Genomic DNA, 21,612 nt, shown 5'->3' on the forward strand with positions numbered 1-21,612 from the left:
TTAGTTTATTGAAATTAAATACATGTTTTTATATTAATATTAAATACATGTTTAGTGTATTAATATTAAAAACATGTTTAGTGTATACATGTTAAATACATGTTTAGTGTATTAATATTAAATATATGTTTAGTTTATTAAATTTAAATACATGTTTTTGTATTAATATTTAATACAAGTTTACTGTATTAATATTAAATACATGTTTAGTGTATAAATAATAACTACATGTTTAATGTATGAATATTAAATACATGTTTAGTGTATAAATATTAAATACATGTTTAGTGTATTAATATTAAATATATGTTTAGTTTATTAAAATTAAATACATGTTTTTGTATTAATATTAAATACATATTAAGTGTAAGAATAATAACTACATGTTTAATGTATGAATATAAAATACATGTTTAGTGTATAAATATTTAATACATGTTTAGTGTATTAATATTAAATAAATGTTTAGTTTATTAAAATTAAATACATGTTTTTGTATTAATATTAAATACATCTTTAGTGTATAAATATTAAATACATGTTTAGTGTATTAATATTAAATACATGTTTAGTGTATAAATGTTAAATACATGTTTAGTGTATTAATATTAAATATATGTTTAGTTTATTAAAATTAAATACATGTTTTTGTATTAATATTAAACACATGTTTAGTGTATAAATGTTAAATACATGTTTAGTGTATAAATATTAAATACATGATTAGTGTATTAATATTAAATACATGATTAGTGTATAACTATTAAATACATGTTTAGTGTATAAATATTAAATACATGTTTAGTGTAATAATATTATATATATTTTTAGTTTATTAAAATTAAATACATGTTTTTGTATTAATATTAAATACATGTTTAGTGTATGAATATTAAATACATGTTTAGTGTATGAATATTAAATACATGTTTAGTGTATGAATATTCAATACATGTTTACTGTATGAATATTAAATACGTGTTTAGTGTATTAATATTAAATATATGTTTAGTTTATTAAACTTAAATAAATGTTTTGTATTAATATTAAATACATGTTTAGTGTATGAATATTAAATACATGTTTAGTGGATATATAATAAATACATATTTAGTGTATTAATATAAAAATACATGTTTAGTGTATAAATATTAAATACATGTTTAGTGTATTAATATTAAATACATTTTTAGTGTATAAATAATAACTACAAGTTTAGTGTATGAATATTAAATACATGTTTAGTGTATAAATGTTAAATATATGTTTAGTTTATGAATATTAAATACATGTTTAGTGTATAAATATTAAATACATGTTTAGTGTATTAATATTAAATACATGTTTAGTGTATGAATATTAAATACATGTTTAGTGTATAAATATTAAATTAATGTTTAGTGTATTAATATTAAATACATGTTTAGTGTATTGATATTAAATTCACGTTTAGTGTAAAAATATTAAACACATGTTTAGTGTATTAATATTAAATATATGATTAGTTTATTAAAATTAAATACATGTTTTTGTATTAATATTAAATACATATTAAGTGTAAGAATAATAACTACATGTTTATTGAATACATTTTAAATAAATGTTTAGTGTATGAATATTTAATACATGTTTAGTGTATTAATATTAAATATATGTTTAGTTTATTAAAATTAAATACATAATTCTCTATTAATATTAAATACATGTTTAGTGTATTAATATTAAATATATGTTTAGTTTATTAAAATTAAATACAAGTTTTTGTACTAATATTAAATACATGTTTAGTGTATTAATATTAAATACATGTTTAGTGTATTAATATTAAATAGATGTTTAGTGTACAAATATAAGTGTATGAGAAACCAAACTTATGTAAAAAAAAATAAAAGAAACAAAAAAAAAGGAAAAAAAGAGATAGAGAGACGGAGAGGACCGGACTTATTAAGAGGGAACGTGCGCCCTCCTGTGGAGTTTTTTCGCAACTGCACACATAAAGAAATTCATTATTTCCAAGTGTGCCTTATTTAGAGGATAATAAATACATGTTTACTGTATGAATATTAAATATATGATTAGTATATGATTACATATACGTTTAGTATATGATTATTAAATACATGTTCAGTGTATTAATATTAAATACATGTTTAGTGTATGAATAATAAATACATGTTTAGTGCATGAATATTAAATATATGATTAGTATATGATTACATATACGTTTAGTATATGATTATTAAATACATAATCAGTGTATTAATATTAAATACCTAATCAGTGTATTAATATTAAATACATGTTTAGTGTATGAATATTAAATAAATGTTTAGTGTATAAATATTGAATACATGTTTAATGTATGAATATTAAATACATGTTTAGTGTATGAATATTAAATACATGTTTAATGTATGAATATTAAATACAAGTTTAGTGTATAAATATTAAATACATGTTAAGCGTATAAATATTAAATACATATTTAGTGAATAAATATTAAATACATGATTAGAGTATTACTATTAAATACATGATTAGTGTATGAATATTAAATATATGTTTAGTGTATTAATATTAAATACATGTTTAGTGTATTAATATTAAATACATGTTTACTGTATAAATAATAACAAAATGTTTAGTGTATGAATATTAAATACATGTTTAGTGTATGAATATTAAATACATGTTTAGTGTAATAATATTAAATATATGTTTAGTTTATTAAAATTAAATACATGTTTTTGTATTAATATTAAATACATGTTAAGTGTATAAATCTCAAATACATGTTTAGTGTATTAATATTAAATTCATGTTTAGTGTATTAATATTAAATATATGTTTAGTGTAATAATATTAAATATCCATCCATCCATCCATTTTCTACCGCTTATTCCCTTTCGGGGTCGCGGGGGGCGCTGGCGCCTATCTCAGCTACAATCGGGCGGAAGGCGGGGTACACCCTGGACAAGTCGCCACCTCATCGCAGGGCCAACACAGATAGACAGACAACATTCACACTCACATTCACACAATAGGGCCAATTTAGTGTTGCCAATCAACCTATCCCCAGGTGCATGTCTTTGGAGGTGGGAGGAAGCCGGAGTACCCGGAGGGAACCCACGCAGTCACGGGGAGAACATGCAAACTCCACACAGAAAGATCCCGAGCCTGGATTTGAACCCAGGACTGCAGGACCTTCGTATTGTGAGGCAGACGCACTAACCCCTCTGCCACCGTGAAGCCCAATATTAAATATATGTTTAGTTTAAACTAAATATTAAATATATGTTTAGTTTATTAAAATTAAATACATGTTTTTGTATTAATATTAAATACATGTTAAGTGTATGAATCTCAAATACATGTTTAGTGTATTAATATTAGATTCATGTTTAGTGTATGAATGTTAAATATATGTTTAGTGTATGAATATTAAATACATGTTTAGTGTATGAATATTCAATACATGTTTACTGTATACATATTAAATACATGTTTAGTGTATTAATATTAAATATATGTTTAGTTTATTAAACTTAAATACATGTTTTTGTATTAATATTAAATACATGTTTAGTGTATGAATATTAAATACACGTTTAGTGTATGAATATTAAATACATGTTTAGTTTATGAATATTAAATACATGTTTAGTGGATAAATAATAAATAAATATTTAGTGTATTAATATTAAATACATGTTTAGTGTATAAATATTAAATACATGTTTAGTGTATTAATATTAAATACATGTTTAGTGGATAAATAATAAATAAATATTTAGTGTATTAATATTAAATACATGTTTAGTGTGTAAATATTAAATACATGTTTAGTGTATTAATATTAAATACATGTTTAGTGTATGAATAATAACTACAGGTTTAGTGTATAAATATTAAATACATGTTTAGTGTATGAATGTTAAATACATGTTTAGTGTATTAATATTAAATACATGTTTAGTGTATGAATAATAACTACAGGTTTAGTGTATAAATATTAAATACATGTTTAGTGTATGAATGTTAAATACATGTTTAGTGTATTAATATTAAATATATGTTTAGTTTATTAAAATTAAATACATGTTTTTGTATTATTATTAAATACATGTTTAGTGTATGAATATTAAATACACGTTTAGTGTATGAATATTAAATACATGTTTAGTTTATGAATATTAAATACATGTGTAGTGGATATATAATAAATACATATTTAGTGTATTAATATTAAATACATGTTTAGTGTATAGATATTAAATAAACGTTTAGTGTATTAATATTAAATACATGTTTAGTGTATAATTAATAACTACATGTTTAGTGTATGAATATTAAATACATGTTTAGTGTATAAATGTTAAATATACGTTTAGTTTATGAATATTAAATACACTTTTAGTGTATAAATATTAAATACATGTTTAGTGTAAAAATATTAAATACATGTTTAGTGTATTAATATTAAATATATGATTAGTTTATTAAAATTAAATACATGTTTTTGTATTAATATTAAATACATATTAAGTGTAAGAATAATAACTACATGTTTATTGAATGAATATTAGATAAATGTTTAGTGTATGAATATTTAATACATATTTAGTGTATTAATATTAAATATATGTTTAGTTTATTAAAATTAAATACATATTTAGTGTATTAATATTAAATATATGTTTAGTTTATTAAAATTAAATACATGTTTTTGTAATAATATTAAATACATGTTTAGTGTATTAATATTAAATACATGTTTAGTGTATGAATAATAACTACAGGTTTAGTGTATTAATATTAAATATATATTTAGTTTATTAAAATTAAATACATGTTTTGTATTAATATTAAATACATGTTTAGTGTATTAATATTAAATACACTTTTAGTGTATAAATAGTAAATACACGTTTAATGTAACAATATTAAATACATGTTTAGTGTATTAATATTAAATATATGTTTAGTTTATTAAAATTAAATACATGTTTTTGTATTAATATTAAATACATATTAAGTGTAAGAATAATAACTACATGTTTATTGAATGAATATTAAATACATGTTTAGTGTATGAATATTTAATACATGTTTAGTGTATTAATATTAAATATGTGTTTAGTTTATTAAAATTAAATACATGTTTTTGTATTAATATTAAATACATGTTTAGTGTATTAATATTACATATATGTTTAGTTTATTAAAATTAAATACATGTTTTGTATTAATATTAAATACATGTTTAGTGTATAAATATTAAATACATGTTTAATGTATGAACATTAAATACATGTTTAGTGTATGAATATTAAATACATGTTTAATGTATGAATATTAAATACATGTTTCGTGTATAAATATTAAATACATGTTAAGTGTATGAATATTAAATACATATTTAGTGTATGAATATTAAATGCATGATTAGTGTATTAATATTAAAAACATGATTAGTGTATTACTATTAAATACATGTTTAGTGTATAAATATTAAATACATGTTTAGTGTAATACTATTAAAAATATGTTTAGTTTATTAAAATTAAATACATGTTTTTGTATTAATATTAAATACATGTTTAGTGTATAAATATTAAATACATGTTTAGTGTATTAATATTAAATACATGTTTAGTGTATGAATAATAACTACAGGTTTAGTGTATAAATATTAAATACATGTTTAGTGTATGAATGTTGAATACATGTTTAGTTTATGAATATTAAATACATGTTTAGTGTATTAATATTAAATATATATTTAGTTTATTAAAATTAAATACATGTTTTGTATTAATATTAAATACATGTTTAGTGTATAAATATTAAATACATGTTTAGTGTATTAATATTAAATACATGTTTAGTGTATTAATATTAAATACACTTTTAGTGTATAAATAGTAAATACACGTTTAGTGTAACAATATGAAATACATGTTTAGTGTATTAATATTAAATATATGTTTAGTTTATTAAAATTAAATACATGTTTTTGTATTAATATTAAATACATATTAAGTGTAAGAATAATAACTACATGTTTATTGAATGAATATTAAATACATGTTTAGTGTATGAATATTTAATACATGTTTAGTGTATTAATATTAAATATGTGTTTAGTTTATTAAAATTAAATACATGTTTTTGTATTAATATTAAATACATGTTTAGTGTATTAATATTACATATATGTTTAGTTTATTAAAATTAAATACATGTTTTGTATTAATATTAAATTGATGTTTAGTGTATAAATATTAAATACATGTTTAATGTATGAATATTAAATACATGTTTAATGTATGAATATTAAATACATGTTTCGTGTATAAATATTAAATACATGTTAAGTGTATGAATATTAAATACATATTTAGTGTATGAATATTAAATACATGTTTAGTTTATGAATATTAAATACATGTGTAGTGGATATATAATAAATACATATTTAGTGTATTAATATTAAATACATGTTTAGTGTATAGATATTAAATACATGTTTAGTGTATTAATATTAAATACATGTTTAGTGTATAAATAATAACTACATGTTTAGTGTATGAATATTAAATACATGTTTAGTGTATAAATGTTAAATACACGTTTAGTTTATGAATATTAAATACACTTTTAGTGTATAAATATTAAATACATGTTTAGTGTAAAAATATTAAATACATGTTTAGTGTATTAATATTAAATATATGATTAGTTTATTAAAATTAAATACATGTTTTTGTATTAATATTAAATACATATTAAGTGTAAGAATAATAACTACATGTTTATTGAATGAATATTAAATAAATGTTTAGTGTATGAATATTTAATACATATTTAGTGTATTAATATTAAATATATGTTTAGTTTATTAAAATTAAATACATGTTTTTGTAATAATATTAAATACATGTTTAGTGTATTAATATTAAATACATGTTTAGTGTATGAATAATAACTGCAGGTTTAGTGTATTAATATTAAATATATATTTAGTTTATTAAAATTAAATACGTGTTTTGTATTAATATTAAATACATGTTTAGTGTATAAATATAAAATACATGTTTAATGTATTAATATTAAATACATGTTTAGTGTATTAATATTAAATACACTTTTAGTGTATAAATAGTAAATACACGTTTAATGTAACAATATTAAATACATGTTTAGTGTATTAATATTAAATATATGTTTAGTTTATTAAAATTAAATACATGTTTTTGTATTAATATTAAATACATATTAAGTGTAAGAATAATAACTACATGTTTATTGAATGAATATTAAATACATGTTTAGTGTATGAATATTTAATACATGTTTAGTGTATTAATATTAAATATGTGTTTAGTTTATTAAAATTAAATACATGTTTTTGTATTAATATTAAATACATGTTTAGTGTATTAATATTACATATATGTTTAGTTTATTAAAATTAAATACATGTTTTGTATTAATATTAAATACATGTTTAGTGTATAAATATTAAATACATGTTTAATGTATGAATATTAAATACATGTTTAGTGTATGAATATTAAATACATGTTTAATGTATGAATATTAAATACATGTTTCGTGTATAAATATTAAATACATGTTAAGTGTATGAATATTAAATACATATTTAGTGTATGAATATTAAATGCATGATTAGTGTATTAATATTAAATACATGATTAGTGTATTACTATTAAATACATGTTTAGTGTATAAATATTAAATACATGTTTAGTGTAATAATATTAAAAATATGTTTAGTTTATTAAAATTAAATACATGTTTTTGTATTAATATTAAATACATGTTTAGTGTATAAATATTAAATACATGTTTAGTGAATGAATATAAAATACATGTTTAGTGTATAAAATTAAATACATGTTTAGTGTATGAATATTCAATACATGTTTAGTGTATTAATATTAAATATATGTTTAGTTTATTAAACTTAAATACATGTTTTGTATTAATATTAAATACATGTTTAGTGTATGAATATTAAATACACGTTTAGTGTATGAATATTAAATACATGTTTAGTTTATGAATATTAAATACATGTGTAGTGGATATATAATAAATACATATTTAGTGTATTAATATTAAATACATGTTTAGTGTATAAATATTAAATACATGTTTAGTGTATTAATATTAAATACATGTTTAGTGTATGAATAATAACTACAGGTTTAGTGTATTAATATTAAATATATATTTAGTTTATTAAAATTAAATACATGTTTTGTATTAATATTAAATACATGTTTAGTGTATAGATATTAAATACATGTTTAGTGTATTAATATTAAATACATGTTTAGTGTATTAATATTAAATACACTTTTAGTGTATAAATAGTAAATACACGTTTAGTGTAACAATATTAAATACATGTTTAGTGTATTAATATTAAATATATGTTTGGTTTATTAAAATTAAATACATGTTTTTGTATTAATATTAAATACATGTTTAGTGTATTAATATTAAATATATGTTTAGTTTATTAAAATTAAATACATGTTTTGTATTAATATTAAATACATGTTTAGTGTATAAATATTAAATACATGTTTAATGTATGAATATTAAATACATGTTTAGTGTATGAATATTAAATACATGTTTAGTGTATAACTATTAAATACATGTTTAGTGTATAAATATTAAATACATGTTTAGTGTAATAATATTAAAAATATGTTTAGTTTATTAAAATTAAATATATGTTTTTGTATTAATATTAAATACATGTTTAGTGTATAAATATTAAATACATGTTTAGTAAATGAATATAAAATACATGTTTAGTGTATAATCATAAATACATGTTTAGTGTATGAATATTCAATACATGTTTACTGTATTAATATTAAATACATGTTTAGTTTATAAATATTAAATACATGTTTAGTGCATAGTTAATAAATGCATGTTTAGTGTATAAATATTAAATACATGTTTAGTGTATGAATATTAAACACATGTTTAGTGTATTAATATTAAATACATGTTTAGTATATGAATATTAAATACATGTTTAGTGTATTAATATTAAATACATGTTTTGTGTATTAATATTAAACACATGTTTAGTGTATGAATATTAAATACATTTTTAGTGCATAAATATTAAATACACGTTTAGTGCAAAAATATTAAATATATGTTTACTGTATAAATATTAAATACATGTTCACTGTATTAATATTAAATACATGTTTAGTGTATGAATATTAAATACATGTTTAGAGTATAAATATTAAATACATGTTTAGTTTATAAATATTAAATACATGTTTAGTGTATAATTAATAGATGCATGTTTAGTGTATTAATATTAAATACATGTTTAGTGTATGAATATTAAATACATGTTTAGTGTATAAATATTAAATACATGTTTAGTGTATGAATATTAAACACATGTTTAGTGTATTAATATTAAATACATGTTTAGTATATGAATATTAAATACATGTTTAGTGTATTAATATTAAATACATGTTTTGTGTATTAATATTAAACACATGTTTAGTGTATGAATATTAAATACATTTTTAGTGCATAAATATTAAATACACGTTTAGTGCAAAAATATTAAATATATGTTTACTGTATAAATATTAAATACATGTTCACTGTATTAATATTAAATACATGTTTAGTGTATGAATATTAAATACATGTTTAGAGTATAAATATTAAATACATGTTTAGTTTATAAATATTAAATACATGTTTAGTGTATAATTAATAGATGCATGTTTAGTGTATTAATATTAAATACATGTTTAGTGTATGAATATTAAATACATGTTTAGTGTATAAATATTAAATACATGTTTAGTTTATAAATATTAAATACATGTTTAGTGTATGATTATTAAATACATATTTAGTGTATAAATATTAAATACATGTTTACTGTATAAATACATGTTTCGTGTATGAATATTAAATACATGTTTAGTTTATAAATATTAAATACATGTTTAGTGCATAGTTAATAAATGCATGTTTAGTGTATAAATATTAAATACATGTTCAGTGTATTAATATTAAATACATGTTTTGTGTATGAATATTAAATACATGTTTAGTATATGAATATTAAATACATGTTTGGTGTATTAATATTAAATACATGTTTTCTGTATTAATATTAAATATATGTTTAGTTTATTAAAATTAAATACATGTTTTTGTACTAATATTAAATACATGTTTGGTGTATTAATATTAAATACATGTTTAGTGTATAAATATTAAACACATGTTTAGTGTATTAATATTAAATACATGTTTAGTATATGCATATTAAATACATGTTTAGTGTATTAATATTAAATACATGTTTTGTGTATTAATATTAAATACATGTTTAGTGTATGAATATTAAATACATTTTTAGTGCATAAATATTAAATACACGTTTAGTGCAAAATATTAAATACATGTTTACTGTATAAATATTAAATATATGTTTAGTGTATTACTATTAAATACATGTTTAGTTTTTAATTATTATATACATGTTTACTGTATTAATATTAAATACATGTTTATTGTATGAATATTAAATACATGTTTAGTGCATAAATATTAAATACATGTTTAGTTTATAAATATTAAATACATGTTTAGTGTATGATTATTAAATACATGTTTAGTGTATAAATATTAAATACATGTTTACTGTATAAATACATGTTTAGTGTATGAATATTAAATACATGTTTAGTTTATAAATATTAAATACATGTTTAGTGTATAATTAATAAATGCATGTTTAGTGTATTAATATTAAATACATGTTTAGTGTTTGATTATTAAATACATGTTTAGTGTATGAATATTAAATACATTTTTCGTGTATGAATATTAAATACATGTTTAGTGTATAAATATTAAATACACGTTCAGTGTATAAATATTATATACATTTTTAGTGTATAAATATTAAATACATGTTTGGTGTATGAATATTAAATACACATTTAGTGTATGAATATTAAATACATGTTTAGTTTATAAATATTAAATACATATTTAGTGTATAAATATTAAATACATGTTTAGTCTGTAAATATTAAATACATGTTTAGTGTATTAATATTAAATGTATGTTTAGTTTATTCAAATTAAATACATGTTTAGTTTATAAATATTAAATACATGTTTAGTGTATTAATATTAAATACATGTTTTTGTATAAATATTAAATACATGTTTAGTGTATGAATATTAAATACATGTTTCGTGTATGAATATTAAATACATGTTTAGTGTATAAATATTAAATAAATATTTAGTGTATGAATATTAAATACATGTTTAGTGTATAAATATTTAATACATGTTTGGTGTTTAAATATTAAATACACGTTTAGTGTATTAATATTAAATACATGTTTCGTGTATAAATATTAAATACATGTTTAGTGTATGAATATTAAATACATGTTTCGTGTATGAATATTAAATACATGTTTAGTGTATGAATATTAAATACATGTTTAGTGTATAAATATTAAATACATGTTCAGTGTATAAATATTAAATACATGTTTAGTGTATAAATATTAAATACATGTTTGGTGTATGAATATTAAATACACGTTTAGTGTATAATTGATAAATACATGTTTAGTGTATTAATATTAAATGCATGTTTAGTGTATTAATATTAAATATATGTTTAGTTTATTAAAATTAAATACATGTTTTTTGTATAAATATTAAATACATGTTTAGTGTATTAATATTAAATATATGTTTATTTTATTAAAATTAAATACATGTTTTTTGTATTAATATTAAATACATGTTTAGTGTGTAAATATTAAATACATGTTTAGTGAACAAATAGTAAAAATATGTTTAGTGTATAAATATTAAAAACAATGGTTAGTGTATGAATGACTAGACTTATGAAGAGGGAATGTGTGCCCTCCAGTGGAAATGTGCCGCAACTGCACACAAATAAATTAATTATTTCAGAGTGTGCCTTATTTAGAGAATAATAAATACATGTTTACTGTATGAATATTAAATACATGTTTAGTGTACCAATATTTCAGTGTATAAATATTAAATACATGTTTAGTGTATGAATATTAAATACATGTTTAGTGTATAAATATTAAATACATGTTTAGTGTATAAATATTAAATACATGTTTAGTGTATAAATATAATCAAACAATATATATATATATATATATATATATATATATATATATATATATATATATATATATATATATATATATATATATAGAGAGAGAGAGAGAGAGAGAGAGAGAGAGAGACCAGACTTATTAAGAGGGAACGTGCGCCCTCCTGTGGACTTCTGCTGCAACTGCACACACAAAGAACTTCATTACTTCCAAGTGTGCCTTATTTAGTGTCCCAGACTTCCAATTCCTCCTTTACATGTTTAGTGTATAAGTATTAATTAAACAACTGTTTAATATATGAATATTAAAAAATGTGCTTAGTGTATAATTATTAAATACATGTTTAGTTTATAAATAAATATTTATATAAATATATATATATATAGAGAGAGAGAGAGAGAAAGAGAGAGGGAAAGAGAGAGAGAGAAAGGGAGAGAGACAGAGAGAGATAGAGAGATAGAGACCAGAATTATTAAGAGGGAACGTGCGCCCTCCTGTGGACTTCTGCTGCAACTGCACACACAAAGATCTTCATTACTTCCAAGTGTGCCTTATTTAGTGTCCCAGACTTCCAATTCCTCCTTTACATGTTTAGTGTATAAGTATTAATTAAACAACTGTTTAATATATGAATATTAAAAAATGTGTTTAGTGTATAAATATTAAATACATGTTTAGTGTATAAATAAATATATATAAATATATATATATGGAGAGAGAGAGAGAGAGAGAGAGAGAGAGAGAGAGAGAGCCACCGGAGCAGAGACAGTGAACAACAGATACCCTGTTTATAATCGACACCTGTGTAATATACATCACTTATGTTTTTATTTCAGTTTATTTTGCCAGCGACATTAAGTCATGACCGTGGTTAAGCGTCTGTCGTGTGTGTGTGTGGCCTCTTCAATGCCCAAGATGGCGGTCGCCGTTAGCAATGACTGCTACATGTAAAGCTGATCACTTTCTGTGTGGGTCCAAACCAGGCTAATCCGTGTTTGTAGCTATGTATGCTTAAGACATTGTGGACATAACAAACTGTGTGAATGATGAACCGGCTAAATATTTTGGGATGCTGAATGAGCAGTGTGTATTGACGGAAGAGCTAAGCTAATTATTATCCCGCCAGAATGCTCTAGCCCAGGGGTGTCAAATGTCCGACCCGAGGGCCGCTTAAGGCCCGCTAACAAATTGTATCCGGCCCGCAGGATGAGTTAAAGTATAAAAATGTACCTGACATTTTTAAATGAAAGAAACAGCTGTTCTAAATGTGTCCACTGGATGTTGCAATAGCAATTCTTTGTAGTTGATGCAACATATGTACAAAATAAAGCACATGATGTTAGTACATCAGTCGAGGAAAATGAGCAAACTACACGAATAACATCCTGTAATTTGACTTTGATATAATTTGTTTTATCTTGAAAGACACCAATGAGTTGACTGATGAACATTATCACATAATGTATTCAGAAAATATAAATAACAACAAACAAAATGATTAACCACAGCATGTCAGTGTAAAAAAAAACTTTTTACACTTGTTCTATTTTCAAACAATGAAAAATAGTCTGAAGTTGTCTTTATTTTTAAGTTATCGTGCTGTGATTTTACCAGTCCGGCAATTTTTCTCCATGTAACCCCCGATCTAAAGTGAGTTTGACACCTCTGCTCTAGCCGTAGGCCGGGGATATCCCCCCCGTTCAAATGTGTTGTGGGTACTAGTGCTGCCGTGATTAGTCGACTAGGAATTCACACGGTTTTGATTGATTGATTGAAACTTTTATTCACAGATTGCACAGTACATATTCCGTACAACTGACCACTAAATGGTAACACCCCAATAAGTTTTTCAACTTGTTTAAGTCTGGGTCCACGTTAATCAATTCATGGTGGGCGAGAGAGAGACGTGAGTGTAACGTAGGCGTAACAATTAACACCGCCGCCCTTTATTTCTCTATATTTTCAAGATAGTCAACCATGTAAAGGCCATTTTTTTTTTTTAGCCAACGGGTTGTTCTACTATTGACCGCCTATTTATTTTTGTTCTCCCGTCCCAAACGGCTCACTGTAATTCACTTCCACAAGTCTGTGCCCTGCTGGAAAAGCAGATCCACTGAGAACAAGAGAGTATTAAGACACGTTAATACAATTATTCAGTCTGGTTAAATACAGAAACAATAATCATAAACAGGTGTGCGTCAAACGGTCAGTGCAGGTGGAACAAATGAGGTAGCCATGGAGACAGAACAAACATGGAAGTCCAACCAGGAACTAAAAGAAGTCCAAAACTAACCGAGCATAACTAAACAAAACATGATCCGGACCACGGATCGTGGCACACTTATGTTCAAAGGGGTGACTCTACACTAAACACAGTATTTCCATAGCTAATATTACTTGCTAATACTTACCTGTAAGACCTGTTGAGTAAAGTTAACATGTATTTGAGTACTTACCATGAATATGTAGACAAAGTAAGTGGTAAGTGTAGCATGTCTGTGTGGTGTAGCCTATATTATTTATATGTAATATAAGGTGTATGAAGTATCTGTTGAAGATAGAGGTGGTGGGAAAAAAATGGATTATTGTCTGCAGCTAAATGCTTTTAGTGAAACTAAATATTTCCATTTCACGTTTCTTGTGTTTCAGGGGAGGATTGAATGCAGTGCAAATATTGCAAATTGGAAAGCTCCAATCAAGAGGTATGGCTGTCATTTATTTATTAACTGTGGTACTTATATGTTCATTGCACTGTATGGAATAGGTGTAGGAGTGTACACATTTATTGACACACTGCACTATACCTGCCCTCCCACTCCACTACATGCTCCTCCAACATAAAGCACCCCACTATACCATCAGCCCTGAAATTTCAAGTCAAAAGCTCACATTGTGATTAAAGTTAAATGCCATTGCTCCGCTGATTGTGTTTTTCAGATATCTGAAAAATGTCATGTCATCACCAGCAAAGACCTCCTGAAGACTTTCAATGAGTGCCTTGAGAATTATGTGGCTCGCCTGCTCAGACTGTACCGGGCTAGAAAGGAAGCTATTGGTCAGCAGATAGAAGACTTCCTGGATAAGCTTGATGAACAAGTAAGTGATGGACATGTGTCAGTAAAATGGATCTTATCAGTCATTGCTATATGTTCTTAGTTTGTGCTATTTGATAATTATAACAATGTTTAATTTGCAAAAGTACAAAATGCTTTAGTCTGAAGGCTTGAAGTGTTTTTTTTCCCTTTTCTTGAGCATGCTACTGGTCAGACTTGCGGTCTACTGGTCATTACTAAAAACAACTTTTGATTTTGCCATTTGTATAAATCCACTATGGCGCTTCACTAATGTACATGCTTATGTCTTCCACTGTATACTCTATAGACATCAGACATTGTGTCTCACCGAAAGATGACATCACTGAGATGCCTCCCCGTTTTTGTCTGGGACGACACAACTAAGTGTGGAGAGACGCAGCCGACGGGCCGACAGCGGGCGGACAGAGGCGTTCTGGACCAAGATGAAGGCCAGGAGGCGGGGCATGCGGCGTGACGCACGCGGAGCGGCAGGAGGACGGCCATCGGAGTCAGCTGCGTAGGACACACATCTGCTCACAATCTGCGCATCTGCTCCTAGACTTTAAGAGAGGCGAAGGGGGCACGATTGCGAGAGGGAAGACAGGAAAGGAAAGGAAACCACGGCAGCTCGACCACGAGCCCGACGACAGAGAGCAGTCCGCAACGAGTCCCCGCCACAGACGCAGCAGGCGAGCACCAAAGGGTGCAGAGCGACCAGGAAGAGGTGCCAGCGCACTAGAAATGGGTGCGCCCGACTGGCCCGAAGAAAGGTTGTTTGAACCAATAAATGGGAATCAAACCTGCTACGATGCGTCGTGTGTTCAATGTCACAGCAACCCACACGAGGACGGCTGGGAGTTTGTCACATACGTTTTTCCTGCAGCATTTGGTAAGTAATAATAATAATAGGACATTTACTTGAAAATTAAAAGTAATTTGGCCTAATGTAGCTTCAATGGAATAGTTCAACATTTTCATATTCTAGCTTGTTGCCCTGCTCTCTGGTTTAAGATCCGTCGATAGAAACCATTCCTTTAACTGTGGATGTATTTTTGAAGAAGAATCAGCCAATGTTTCCTCATCGCTTGTTAGATTAGCTCAAATACTGGTAGTCTATTGGTAGCCTGCCTTCGCCAACAGTCAGAAGATAAACTTTACAACTCTATTCCGACGACATGCTGTTAGTTTTAAGTTGCAGAAGAGAAAACGACATTGCTGATGAATGTCTGTTGAATATAAACTAAATTCACCCTGGCTCACAGTCGGCGGCGGCATACTAACACTTACAATTGACTGCTAGTTTTTGAGCTAAGCTTACTTGCGATGAACAATCTTCGCCTATTCCTTCCAAAATGCACAAACAGTTAAAATGAATGATTTCTGTTGCCTTGCCTTGAACCAGAGAGTGGAGCAACAAGCTAAAAAACTATTACTATTTTAACATTTTGAGTAGGATCTGATTGTAGCTGAGATAGGCACCAGCAACCCCCGCGACTCCATAGGGAATAAGCGGTACAAAATGGATGGATGAATGGAGTAGGATCTCATAGCTGATGACAAAGATTTTATGCATAATACACTTTGTGTAGATTTCATTTTGTGCCCAGATTTGTTTTTGAATGCCCAAATGTCATATTCTTTAGCCAAAGCATTTAACCATAAAGAAAAGTTCTTGCCCCAATTTTTTTTAAATATTTAATGGTTAATGTTCATTTGAAAGTAATTTAAGGGTTTTTTCCATTTTTTTGAACATTGTAAAATTGTAATCGTTCCCAGAAGATCCACACAATGACATCCTTTTGTTGGACCTAACACTCAATCATGCATGTGTTACTTACCCTCAGGAAAGTGACCCTGAAGAAAGAGTGCTCAGAGGCGTGTCTGTTGGCATCCTTACAATCCTTGAAGAAGATGATCCTGCTGTATCACCCAACTTACGGGACTGGGCTGTTGTGTTGGAAGGTTCCATGGTGCTACATGACCTGCCAGACCTCGGTACCGCCTTTGCATACCTCTTTGGCCTACTGTATGCCATCAACATTGATTATCCAAAGGAGATGAAGTACACCTTTGAAGCAATTCAGTCTATCTTTTTCCAGCTTGGCTCTCAGTGCGGCCCTGCGATGAGGTGGCGACTTGTCCAGGGTGTACCCTGCCTGCCGCCCGATTGTAGCTGAGATAGGCGCCAGCGCCCCCCGTGACTCCAAAAGGGAATAAGTGGTAGAAAATGGATGGATGGATGGGCTCTCAGTGCTCTCAGCGGACAAGGTCTCTGAAAACAAAGCTTTTGCTGTGACTCTTAATGTGGAAGCCAACCTATGTTTTCTGCCTGTTCGAGTGCGTTGTGGTTGGTGCTCATATAAAACTTCACGGCCAGTGATTTAAAACATGCAAGGCCACACGGAAAACAATTATATTTATTTTCAAAATGTATTTACAATTAAGTGAGATACACCATTTTTTGAATTTTTTTTTTTTTTCAAAATGTATTTAAAATTGAGTGAGATTCACAAAACGCCATTATGCCACATAACCCGCCAGAACTCGGTACTGCCATTTGTTATGTAGCATATTGGTATTTTGTGAATCTCACTTAAATGTAGATATATCTTTTTCTTTACATTTAAGTGAGGTTGACAAGAGGTGCATATTCACTGTCAACTGATCAAGTTTGTCAACTCTTCTAATTTACTAAACACATTTTCTCTATCTATGATGATAATTCTATCATCAAATCATTACACAATTATATTGCCTGGCTGCTGTAAAAGCATTTATTTCTTAGCTTTTAACTTTCTTAGCTGGTTTATTCACTTTAAAGAAAATAGCTGGGAAAGTGTCAAGGTCTCTGACACACCCAATTGAACCCTTATGTTAAACATGTTTCTAAATGAGAAATAAACAAGGTTTTGGATATATTTTGATGTCTGCTCTTTATTTTATTTATTCATTCAGCATTTAAAAAAAAAATTATCGCAACATAAATGTTACTTGACTTGTAAAGGAATTTTACTAACTGAAGTAACAAGAATTTCCGAGTTAGTTGAAGGTGAAAATACATGGAATTGAAGCATGAAATTTATTGTTGGTCCGACGTGAATATAATAATTTGGTGAACAAGATCGAGTTGGTAAAACTCTTATCTAAACTTTGAAATCTTAGTTAAGTCAAGAACAGTAGTCAAAGTTCAACAAGAATAAATGAGTTAGTTGAAGGTAAAAATATATGGAATTGAAGCATGAACTTTATTGTTGGTCCGACGTAAATATAATAATTTGGTGAACAAGAAGATCTGAGTTGACATAACTCTTATCTCAACTTGTAAATCTTAGTTAAGTCAACAATAGTAAAACGCAAAAATCTTGTTGCATCAAGTTACCTTGAAAATGTGTGTTTTCTCAACTTTTTTTTTTACATTGTACCGGTTTGATGTGCCCAAAACACCTCCATAGGGAGACGTTCGGTGGCATCCTGAGCAGATGCCCAAACCACCTCATCTGGCTCCTCTCCATGTGGAGGAGCAGCAGCTTTACTTTGAGCTTCTCACCGTATCTCTAAGGGAGAGACCCGCCATCCGGTGGAGGAAACTCATTTTGACCACTTTTACCCGTGATCTTTTCCTTTTGGTCCTAACCCAAAGCTCATGACTATAGGTGAGGATGGGAACGTAGATCGACCAGTAAATTGAGAGTTGAGCCGGAAGGCAAAGCTCTTCTTCACCACGTCCGCATTACTGAAGACGCCACACCGTGAACAAGACTCCAAGGTACTTGAACTCCTCCACTTGGGAGCAGGGTCTCCTCCCCAACCTGGAGATGGCACTCCACCCTCTTCCGAATGATAACAATGGACTCGGATTTGGAGGTGCTGATTCCCATCCCAGTCGCTTCACACTCGGCTGTGAACCGATCCAGTGAGAGCTGAAGATCCTGGCCAGATGAAGCCATCGGGACCACATCATCTGCAAAAAGCAGAGACCTAATCCTGCAGCCACCAAACCAGATCCCCTCAACACCTTGACTGCGCCTAGAAATTATGCCCATGAAAGTGTTGAACAGGATGGGTGACAAAGTCCAACCCTCACTGGAAACGCCACACCGTCCCGTTAATATTATGTATAGTATATCAATATATGTGTATATATACATGAATATACACATGTATGGGATTTATATATATATATATATATATATATATATATATATATATATATGGTAAATGTTTGTACTTGTATAGCACTTTTCTACCTCTTTTTAAGGAGCCCAAAGCGCTTTGATAGTATTTCTCCATTCACACACACATTCACACACTGATGGCAGGAGCTGCCATGCAAGGCGCTAACCAGGATCCATCAAGAGCAACGGTGAAGTGTCTTGCTTAAGGACACAACGGACGTGACTAGAATGGTAGAAGGTGGGGACATATACATATCTTGATTGGATTATCCAGATAATAGTGCCCGTGGTAGAGCGCAATATGTAGGTGTGGGAAAAATCACAAGACTACTTCATCTCTACAGAAGTGTTTCATGAGGGGTTCCCTCAATCATCAGGAGATTTTAATGGAAGCATTCACATACAATGGTTTATATAGGGCACAGAGTGGGTGGGTACAGGCAGGCGTAGGGTGTGGTGATTGGCTCATGTGTTACCTAGGAGGTGTTTCCGTCTGTGACGGCATGCTGAGATGATTTCACTGTGCTTGTTGAGTGATGACGGGTCTGGGTGATGTATAATAAACAGTGTCTCTTTCAAGCATAGGTTGCATCTTTTATTACCACTGTTGTAAGGTGTGCTGGATGCAAGAGTTTGCCATGTTATTGAATATTCAACATTATTGTGTTTGAGGTTCCAAATGTGCTTGCTGAGTTCTGTGGAATATTATATATATATATATATATATATATATATATATATATATATTATCCAATTGTGGCCCTCGAGTCAAAACGTTTAGAGACTGCACTGGCATTTCTAGAGCTTTTCAGGTCTTTAGTATTCACATTGCATTTAAACATGTTCTACAACCTGTCACTATTTACACTTCACACACCCTCTGTTACGGTGTGGTCGCATCGTGGATGTGGGAGGAGGGCCACCTCTTGATGCCAAAGGACCCGGAGCAAGCAGGATGAAGGTAGGAACTGGTTCTAATATAGAAATCCAAAATAACATGACAAAAGGGTAAAATAAAGGTGCGCCAAAGCACGGGAAGTAAAATGCTAATGTTAGCAAGGGTTGAGTTCAAAGTCCAAAGCAGCGCGAGCCGAGCGCGCAGAGGCTAAGCTAAAACTTAGCGAGGAAACAAACAAAAGGCTCGGGAGGAAACAACCTAACTGTTGCATTGAGCAAGCAAAACGTCCAGAATGAATTCAGGTAGCAGGCGGACTTAAATACTAACACAACAATCAAAAGCAGGTGTGCGTCCGAAAGTAAGAGCAGGTGGAGCGAATGAAGTAGCCATGGTGACAAAAACAAACAAGGAAGTGCTCAAACAATGGGATCGGCGGAGTCCAAACATAATAAGAAAATACACAAAATCAAACAACAAATGAATCGTAACACGTGGCCATCTCCACCTCTCCAATGTCCTTCTTTCATCCATTAACCAGTGTCATCAAACTAATATCCTTCATGTCTTCATCTGACTTCAATGTATATATAATCTTGCAATTATCAACCATAATATTTTTCCTCCTTTCTACTCTTTTAGTGCGCTACTTTCCTTCATGACCTCCTCTCCGCTTCTTTCCTCTCTCCCCTCTGTTCCTATCCACGTCCATACCTTCCTCATACATCCCCTCCATATATCCACTTCCATCTCTTTTTAACCAGCTACCAGAAATCCAGAGCTGGGTAATGGAGAAGTTTTGTGAAATAATAAAAAAAAAATATTCACCTAAAAGCAAAAATAAAAATGAACTAAATCTCCTCTGTTCTGTACATCATTGTCCAAGTGACATTATATTGTCATCTTCCTCTTTATGCCATTTCCTCAAGGTGACAGAAAAACATGATACAACCTGCCTATCGTGTGATTCTACCATGTTGGCAAAATACAAACACACAATATATTGACATATATAACACATAAAACATGGAATTAGAAGTGAACAGTACCCATCCCTACCAGCAAGTGTTGTTGTACTGGAAACTAATTTACAAACACAACTTCATCACACACAATACTCCACTATGGAATTGTTCTTATATTAAAATGAGAAACAAATCCATCTTTGAACAGCAATGGTTTGAAAAAGGCATTTGGTCGCTGATGCACTTATTGAGTGATACAAAATATTTCAATATTTG

The 21,612-nt window shown here is 27.3% G+C and overlaps 1 long non-coding RNA gene across 1 annotated transcript; it reads left to right on the plus strand.

Annotated features, from left to right (window-relative positions):
- Positions 1–15,220: 15,220 nt before the first annotated feature.
- On the plus strand, positions 15,221–18,187 carry LOC133546584 (uncharacterized). Its single transcript, XR_009805241.1, has 4 exons — positions 15,221–15,323; positions 15,609–16,190; positions 17,146–17,296; positions 17,401–18,187. It is a non-coding gene; the product is annotated as an uncharacterized LOC133546584 (long non-coding RNA).
- The last annotated feature ends 3,425 nt before the right edge of the window (positions 18,188–21,612 follow it).

The sequence above is a fragment of the Nerophis ophidion genome, unplaced genomic scaffold (genome assembly GCF_033978795.1).
Source record: "Nerophis ophidion isolate RoL-2023_Sa unplaced genomic scaffold, RoL_Noph_v1.0 HiC_scaffold_33, whole genome shotgun sequence".
Classification (NCBI taxonomy): domain Eukaryota; kingdom Metazoa; phylum Chordata; class Actinopteri; order Syngnathiformes; family Syngnathidae; genus Nerophis; species Nerophis ophidion.